The sequence below is a fragment of the Haliotis rufescens genome, unplaced genomic scaffold (assembly GCF_023055435.1).
Source record: "Haliotis rufescens isolate VD_foot unplaced genomic scaffold, xgHalRufe1.0.p SCAF_214, whole genome shotgun sequence".
Classification (NCBI taxonomy): domain Eukaryota; kingdom Metazoa; phylum Mollusca; class Gastropoda; order Lepetellida; family Haliotidae; genus Haliotis; species Haliotis rufescens.
The window spans coordinates 20754-29794 of record NW_025963907.1 but is presented as its reverse complement, the minus strand read 5'-3'; the positions used below and the strand labels follow the sequence as shown (position 1 = coordinate 29794).

General features: G+C 42.1%; 1 long non-coding RNA gene across 1 annotated transcript; it reads right to left on the bottom strand.

Moving 5' to 3' along the window:
* Positions 1-1153: 1153 nt before the first annotated feature.
* On the bottom strand, positions 1154-1834 carry LOC125383189. Its single transcript, XR_007222680.1, has 2 exons — positions 1610-1834; positions 1154-1216 (listed from the first exon to the last, which is right to left on the bottom strand). It is a non-coding gene; the product is annotated as an uncharacterized LOC125383189 (long non-coding RNA).
* Between the last annotated feature and the right edge of the window lie 7207 nt (positions 1835-9041).

The window sequence follows — 9041 nt, the reverse complement described above, 5'->3', positions numbered from 1 at the left end:
TCTAATACACGCTGGGTCTCAAATACCAGACAGGTCTCTAATACACGCAGAGTCAAGGGCTCTCGCGAAATTAATAGACGGCGTATAGTGTCAAATAGAGGAAATACGGTAGTTTGATATCGGCTGTTTGGGGCGTTCTAGGCCGCAACCCTGACTGCTTCGATGATGACATTAAAAGATTTAACGAAGGCATATCTTTTGCTTACAAATGAAATGTTTATGAAACTGTTAGGGAAATGTTCTATGGTGACCAGAATCGGTACAATTTAAGCTATTTCCTCATTGAAACAACCGACAATGAAAGTAAAATATAACATTATAAAAATTGTTTGAAAAAACAACATCACATCAGCAGGGATAGTTAGTCAACGTGTTAATGTTGAACAGCATCACACTGTGCATCAGTACTGGGTTGTCTTCTGGTTTCCTGCAATTCTTTAACAGCACTGTCACTGTTAACAATTTCTTTGGCAGCCATAACTGAGAGTGTAGTGCAGATACAGTGACAACCGGGACACGTTAGGACGGTTCTCATTTCAGAGTGGGGAGGTATAATTCAAAGATTCACACATTCAAAATAAGTGAAAGAGTGATATCTAATAAATTTTGTTTAGAAAATAATAATTGTTCAATTTTTTGGTATCTTTTTCTGAAACCCACGAACAGTTAATTTCATTACTGAAACAACCGACAATGAAAGTGAAATATAACATAATAAAATGTGTTTGAAGACATTTATTCATGACAACATGGTGTTTACAAACCTTTTTCTGATCGATATCCATTGCCATCTCCGTCAACCACCCCCGTTAGAATTTGGCAGGTGGGAAATTGAAAGTCCACGAAAACAATGTCCCAACTGAAGTGACAGCTTATCAAACTTGCTGAAATTCATTTCAGAACACGCACAATTATGGAAATTATACACGACCTACTATTTCTGGACCAGAAATGTCTAAGTTCTGTCACTTTTTGGCGTTGGATCCGTGAAATCTTGAAATTGACAGGTCACACCATGCAGATTCCTCGTTTCAAAATATCCGTCTCGTCTGCAGCCTAAACAGCGGCTGTTCAGTCATACTCAGTTCAATTAGTAATCATATGGATGTGTAGCAGTTTAGTGAAGGTCTTTTTAGAGCGAACAAACACATGCTACGGGGTTGAGGTCTTTATTGCGATGCGTTGAGTGTGATCAAGGATCTATATATCATACACCCTGAAACACATAATAACACAATAAATACTAAGTAAAACATTATCATTAATGCTAGATACATAGCATAGGCTTAATACAAGTAAGTATTTACATATATTAGTCATCCATTAAACACAAGATAGACTGAACCTTAAACGATTATACTAGAACATATACAGTATGTACATGATCAACAATACCGACATTCAAGGGAGATAACTCCTTGACTTTCATTTGACTATAATATATACACAATATATATACATAATATAAATGCATAACGCTTACACATTCTGCATAAACATATACAATACTTTAAGACAGAAATTAATGATATGATCTTACATTAAATGTGGTCATCACAATTAGATTACATTGTAAGTCTTAGACAAATATAAATAACACAATGCATACCCTGTGGGTGATACAAGGGTGTGGATCCCAACTGCCTATATGGCAACACCATAGATTATCTGAATAAACAATACATAGACTAAAACACTATTTAACATTTAATATATTGAACAAAGTAATACACACATTTTCTTTACAATGATTTGCATTGTATCACATCTGAATCTCTACATTACAAAGCTTATTAAAACACTCTTGAGGTAAAACACTTTCACACATATTTCATTGAAGTAATAGAATACATTTTAGTGATAAAGTATGGATGTTTAGCTTATCCTATGCAGATTTAAATATTTTGACATAAATCAACATTTATGTTAGATTACATACATTTAGTTTACTTCATATAACACTTTGAACATACTGTATTATTTAAATACAACACAAGATAGAGATTATAACTATTTAACTCACCTGATTAATATTGTCTCTTTACACTTTGCTGGTCTGAGCAGTTCTGTCAGTTTATGTGCTGAGACAGTATGCAGTGTAATCAAAGCATGCAGTTTAACAATAGGTGTTAGCTTGGCCAATCAGCAAAGGAAGCTTCTGGCCATGGGGCAGTTAGTAGGTGAGACAGGTCAGATACACTTTGTTATAGCTGACTGAAACGGACAACTAGTTATATATGATAAATATACGTAAAAACCTAAAATGAAATTAAAACAAATATATACAAAAACTACATCGGCCACATACTTCCCTCCATCGAAAAATGACGTCCACGTCACTTTACCGTTCCAGTGACAAGATCCAAGATGGCATCAGAAAGTCGGTGCTGCTGTTCTCGGAACAATCCGTCAGCTTGAAGTGAGCTGAGATAGTTGGCTTGCGTACGCCAGTCCCGATCTGCAACTGCAGAGAGAGCAAACTCTCCACTCTTCATCCATTTCGGCTTTGTCCGGGTCCGAGGAGACTGCCGTGGACGTGGAACAGGAGTGGTTATCTCTGGAGTTGGATGTTGCTCTCTTTCTTCATTGTCATTGTCATCATCATGATCTGTCCCAGTAGCGCCATCTTCTTCACGAATCTGCTCAACATGCTGAACAGCATCCTCAGTTGGCTCTTCCTCCCCCTCTGCAATAGGAGTTCCATCTCCTTGAGATACAGTCTCTGATGGTTCCTCTTCAGTTGGCCCATCCACTGGTATATCAGTGGACACTGAAGCTTGTGGAGGGTGGGCATACTCAACAACAGTATCCTCATCCGATGAAACATCGTCGTTACTTTCTGTTGTCCTAGCAACTGGTGCTACTGGCAGTGTCCTCTGTCGTCTTGGTTTGGGTATTGGCACACCAAGGCTAGGCATAGAACCAACTGGCAGCAGGAGGTTACGATGCAAAATTCTCTTCCGCCCCTCACCATTTTCCTTACCAACTTCAAAGACTGGTATGGATGGGTTGGGTCAGCGTAGCACGACATAAACATCTTCCTCCCACCTGTCAGCTAGCTTATGCTATACCTTCAAAGGCAACGATCTTCACTAAGACCCGGTCTCCTGGCTCTAACATGGCTGCTCTGGCTCTGTGATCATAGCCAATCTTCTGCTTGGATTGTGATTTCATTGCTGCTGTAGTAGCTAGCTCATAGGCTTGTCTGAGGCGATCTTTCAATGACTTGGTGTACTCGGTGGTGGACTTGGTACCTTGTTTCTCTATGTCCAAGCCAAAAGCTAAATCCACAGGTAGTCTAGGGTGTCTCCCGAACATCAAATAGAATGGAGCTGTTGATGTTGATTCGTGGCGGGTACAGTTGTAGGCATGGACGAGTGGTCCTACATGAGCCTTCCAATTCTTCTTCCTGTCCTGATCAAGAGTGCCAAGCATGTCGCATAGGGTACGATTAAATCGCTCACACATCCCGTTGCCCATTGGATGGTAAGGTGTTGTGCGGGATTTGTCGATGTTCAATAACTGGCATAACTCTTGCATTATCTTGCTGGTGAAGTTGGCTCCCTGATCCGAGTGAATTCTCTTGGGTAGACCGTAATGAACTATGAAGTTCGAAAAGAAAGTCTCAGCTGTTGTCTTAGCAGTCATGTTCTTGGTTGGGTATGCTTGTGCATAACGAGTAAAGTGATCAGTCACAACCAAAACATGTTCTACTCCTCCTTTTGATGGTTCTAAGGTGAGAAAATCCATGCAAACAAGTTCCAAAGGTTCTGTTGTCTCAATACTTATCAATGGGGCTCTGATGTTGGTTGGTGTTTTTCTCTTCAAACATCTCTCGCAATTATGCAGGTGAGTTTCAACATCACGAGACATTCCTGGCCAGTAAAATCTCTCTCTCAATAGTGACATTGTCCTGTCTCTGCCAGGATGTCCAACATTGTCGTGTAAACTCCTCATAGCCGCAGTGCGACATCTAGATGGAAGAACCAACTGGTCGTGATCAGCTCCATTGACATTGGTGACTCTGTATAAAACTCCTCTTTTGAGCTTGAACTGTTTGTAGCTTTTAAGCAGAGTAGTCATCTCTTGGTCCCGTAGAAACTGAGTTCTGTCTGGTCTCGTCCCATTCCGCAAGTGACCGCCTCCGTGGTCTTGTGGTAGAGCGTCCGCCCGGAGAGCGGAAGGTCCAGGGTTCGATCCCGGGCCGCGTCATACAAAAAGACGTTAAAAGATTGTACTTGTTGTTACCCTGTCTGGGGCTCGGCATTAAGGGGCTAAAACAAGGACTGGTCGGCTCGGAGTCAGTATACTGTGTCTGAGTGGGGTATTCATGTTAAACTGCGGCATGGTATCTCAGTGAGCTAGCACTATAAATCGGCATCAGTCCGGACTAGTACAAGCAGCCACACACACACATACACGTGCATGCATGTCGCTATATAAGTGCAATAATCTTGGACGCGACGTTAAACCCAATTTCACCTCACCTCACCTCACCATTCCGCAAGTGGTCTATGATCCCCACAAGTAATTGGTCTTTCGCTTGTGTGTGTCTCCAATCCCTGGCATTCTGGTCACATCTGTCACCCGTCAAATCCAGATCTTCATGATATACAACATCAGTGGATAGACACAAACTTTCCACTAAGTTGGTGATATGTACAGACTTACAAATGGCTTCAACAGAATCCCTTGAAATCTGTTCCATTTCATCTGTGTTCTTCTCTGGTAGACGTGACAGAGCATCAGCATCAGTATTGGCTTTTCCAGGTCTATACTTGAGGCTAAAGTTATAACTGGATAGAGACGCTAGCCATCGATGTCCAGTTGCATCCAGTCGAGCACTTGTTAACACATAGGTCAGAGGGTTGTTGTCGGTGACGACCAAAAAGTCATGTCCATACAAGTAGTCGTGGAACTTCTCAGAGATAGCCCACTTCAGGCACAAGAATTCAAGCTTGTGTGCTGAGTAGTTTCTCTCAGATCGGCTTAGTCCTCTACTTGCATAGGCAATGACCCGTGACTTCCCTTCCTGATGTTGATACAGCACTGCACCCAATCCATGACCACTGGCATCTGTGTGTAGTTCAAATGGCTTTGAGTAGTCAGCGTATCCAAGTACTGGTGGGGTGGAGAGACGATTCTTCAGTTCAGTGAAGGCATTCTCCTGATCTTCATCCCATATCCAGTTGACATCTGTGGGTGGTCGTCGTGGTTTCTTTGAAGCAGACTTGGGCATCAGTTCTGATAAAGGTTTTGCTATCTTGGAAAAATCCTTAATAAACTTCCGGTAGTAGCCGGCAAACCCAAGAAATTTTCTGACTTCTTCTGGTGTGGTAGGTCTAGGCCAGTTCTTGACTTTGTCAAGTTTCTCTGGATCAGCTTCGATTCCGTGTTCTGAGACGATATATCCAACATATCTGACTTTCCTCTTGAAGAACTTACACTTCTTTGCTGCAAGTTTTAAGCCACATTCGTGAAGTCGCCGAAACACAAGCTGTAGTCTCTCAACATTCTCTTCATAGGTTCTGGAAAATATTATCAGGTCATCAAGATATATGAGACATATATTAAGATGTAGACCTTCCAGGCACTGCTCCATAAGGCGTTGATATGTCGCTGGCGCATTTGAGAGTCCAAATGGCATCCGATTATATTCAAAAAATCCAAGAGGTCCTACAGTGAAAGCTGTCCGTTGTTTATGGTCTTCTTCGACCTCAACTTGATGATATCCGCTCTTCATGTCCAAGACGTAGAAGAATTTATTACCTCCCAAACAGTCTAATAATTCCTCAATCCGCGGCAGAGCATATGAGTCCTTTATGGTCCGATTGTTAAGTTCTCGATAATCTATACAGATCCTCAGCTGTCCATTGCCTTTGCGAACTAAGACTAAATTAGACGCCCAAGGACTGTGAGACTTCCTGATGATTCCAGCTGACAAAAGAATTTGTAGATGGTTCCGGACTTCATCATACATGGATGGTGGTATTCTTCTGTGTCGCTGTTTGAATGGAGTGGCATCAACTAAATCAATCCTGTAATGCACCATGCTACTGTGTCCAATATCCTCATCATGCTTGGAGAATATGTCAGCAAAACGCATAATGACATCAAGTCCTTGTCCTAACTGCAGTCTAGTCAGATCTGTCTTGTCAATCTCCACTTGATCCATAAGATCATCTGGTTCAACAGGTTGACCAGTGGGAGGCTTCTGTATAGTTACAGGCTGTACTTCACACAACAATGCTCTGGGAGGAATGACAACTGTCCGCATTGTTATGTTGGAGATGTGAACATCAACTGTGTCTCGCCTTGAGCTGTCATAAGTGATGAGGGTAGGGGCAATGTCAAGGTCATCTGGTAATGAAGCATGTGCTGTTGGCTGTAACAGAGCACACACCGCTGGGGATGTGATTCCCTTGGTAACCCGTCCTTTAATCTTAATGTTGCTGTTAGGAGGGATGATCAAACTCTTGTCCTCTGTACTCTTTACCAAGCCAAGACAACTTCCATTCCTTGCAAGTTCCTTATCACGCAACACTATGGTCCTGTAAGCCAAGGAGTGTGTAAGGCGGCTTTCTGGAGAAACCTTTGTCCATGGATTGTCCTGCAGTCCTCAAGCAAACAGCTCAACACATTAGTTCCAAGAAGCGCTGGAACTCTTGAATTGTATCTTGTATCAGGGACTACCAGTAATAAACAAGATACAGGATCCTCGTCATTGACTCCTCCTCCTGTAATGGACACACCTACTCTCACATATCCAATATAAGGAAGTTGTTTTCCTCCAGCACACTCTATGTCTAAGATACCACGGAGAGGTTCAATGGGAATAGTATGCAAATGTTCCCTGTAAAAAGATTCAGAAATAATTGAAACAGTGGCCCCAGTGTCAAGCAAAGCATTGACAGGCACACCTTCAATTACTATGTTGACCTCATTTGCATGACCTATTAACTCATCCGGTACCTTACTTGATGTGGGGTGTCTGAATGAGCCTAAGGGTGACCCCTTCCCATAGGCCTGTCCAAGTTTAAAGGACGCTTTAAGTGGTCCAGTCGAACACGGCAGCCTATAGCAATATGTCCAGGACATCCACATCTGAAGCATGTAGGTGGCTCTCGATGACTGGAGTCCTGTCCATGTCTTCGGTATCCTTGTGGCATAGAAGGAGGTACAGGTGCAGGCTGTGGTGGTAGAGGGTGTTGACGTAAAGGCATTTGTTGAGATGGGTATGGTTTCTGGGTAGTGTATCCTGGCTGATTGAAACCACCTGATGTCTGAGTGTCATAAGGACCAGTCTGTTTACTCCCCTTCCAAGAGTTCCAAGATCCTTGAGCACTGGGAGAACGGTATTGCTGGAACACCTGTGCTGATTGTTGATGATGTTCCTTCAACTCTGCTAACTCTGTCTTGATCTCTTTCATCATGGCTTGCAAGTCTAACACTTCCTTCCTCGTAGCAGGTGCAGAAGAGTCAGAGGCAGAAGCCATCTTCACAGTCGCAGACTTCTTGTTCTTCAGCACATCTGACTTTCCACGGTCCAGGTCAAACTCGATCTCCCTCAAGCACAAACGGAGCTCATCAAAATGAGTGATGACATCATATTTGTGGGCAGCTAAACTCTTCAAAGCAGGCTTAAGTTCATCCCACATCTTGCTCCTCAACATATCGTCCTGTTCACTCAAGCTGAGTGAACGCTGTGAAGAAATCTGGTAAATGAGATTCTCCAGTCGGCAACCCCATGCAGAGACGTCTTCATTCTCCCATTGAGTGGCACCATAGAACCCCGACATAAGAGTCTCTCGCCTCCTAAGTGTCCCAAAAGCAGACCTAATCTTTGCCAGAAGTTCATTAATATGAGCTGTGTGACCAAGCTTCATGGCAATCAAAGCAGCCTCACCCTTCAATGACTTCCGGATAGCCTGCAAAATGATATCAGGTTTATGTGTTCCCGTCTGTAGGATACAATCAACCTCGTATCTCCACAGATCATATGGAGTATCCTTGCCTGATTCGCCGCTAAAGAAAGGTAACTTAGGGAAATGATGATAAGTTGCGACAGGAGGCTGTGATATACCAGTCCCTGACATGGTATTAGGCTTGAAATCAGTCTGTGCAGCCGCTCCAGACTCTAACACAAGTGGACCTTCCTGTTGTGCGACACCTGAAATCCAAGTCTTAAGGTCCTCAGGGGTGTCAACCTTGTGGACATCCCCATCTTGGCAAAGACTGTAAGTAAGCTCTTCAATTCTTCCTCTTCGAGTTCCATGGTTGCAGAAAGAAATCAGTGAGAGTGCTCCGGGAAGACCATGAGTATATCATATACACAAAAACAAATGAATGGATCTTATGAAAGAAGACACAAATCAAATGTGTAAACCGTCAAATCGTGTGAAAGATAACACAAGTCTGATGTGTAAACCGTCAAACGAACAAACTTGTATATACTATAGTCACATGATGACTTATGTAGTTATGACCACGTGATGTAACACCCGAAAGAAGATATAGTTAGGGTGAGATAAATGCAGTTGTTATTATGGGTAATAACAATACACATGGAAAGAAAACGGTTGCAGTTGGGTAACTGACAAGTGAGACTTACTTACCAAATAGGACTAATTCATGTTGGCTAAATGTAGAAACAAAACAGAAATACAAGACAACACAATACGACATAGGTATAGGGAATGTGTTAGTAACAGTGCAGTAAAGTAGTGCTTACTGAGTCTGTCTTCAGGCTGTCAGAACATGAACACTTACATGATTACATTTTAATAAATACCTATTTATGCTTTATTATTTAAAGGTTTATTTAACAGAAAAAATGAAAGCAATAAATCACACGCTCATACTCACATTATGATAACTGGGAACTCATTAAACTAATGCAGTATTACAATACTCAGGGTATGCAGATGTACTTATAGTGATACACAAACAGCAATGAACACATGAACTAAGAAAACTAAAATAACTAAGAGTAACTAAGAGTAACTAAGAGTAACTAAAGATTGACTGACTTGGGTTCAACG